The sequence below is a fragment of the Fopius arisanus genome, unplaced genomic scaffold (assembly GCF_000806365.1).
Source record: "Fopius arisanus strain USDA-PBARC FA_bdor unplaced genomic scaffold, ASM80636v1 scaffold00084, whole genome shotgun sequence".
Taxonomy (NCBI): Eukaryota; Metazoa; Arthropoda; class Insecta; order Hymenoptera; family Braconidae; genus Fopius; species Fopius arisanus.
The window spans coordinates 173,166-173,779 of NW_011887823.1; positions in this window are offsets into that span (position 1 = coordinate 173,166).

The window sequence follows — 614 nt, forward strand, 5'->3', positions numbered from 1 at the left end:
TTTAGCGGCTAACGAAGCTACGTTTTCAACTTTGGCGCTCAATTTGCTACGAGGCGCCACTATCCTCCTGGTAACTCCGGTAGGACATAACAATTAAAGTCCTAGGTCTTTTTGATTTTCTTTAGCTGGTAATCGTGCTGTGGAAACGGAAATTTTTTCCTGCACGCCTTCAAGATCTTGTGTGGTGGAAGTATTTAAATTCGTAGTTGAAGATTGTGGTACTGAGGTAGATTCAGTCTTTTGAACTTTGCTATTTCGTTGTGATGTCGAAGTGTGTTGAGTCAATTGGATCATTTAATTGTCTCCGTGTACTGAGATAGTTTTGTTTAATAATTGATTAATCTGACGATCTGACAGAATTGCGGGTTCCGGTTGTTTTCTCATTTCGCTGTCTGTGCTCGCACAATCATCATCTCGAGTGGCTCGACCGAGGCGTCCCATAGCTTGTTCCAGGTTATCTGCAGAAGTAGATATAATTCATAAATATATTTGACCTAACATTTTAATATTTCTCATTTTGACTTCAATATGAACTCACCTGCACCAGTAATCACTGTAACTTGGAAAGATCCCCAGCTGGTATCAGGAAGTTCCGGATGCTTTCTTAATTGTAA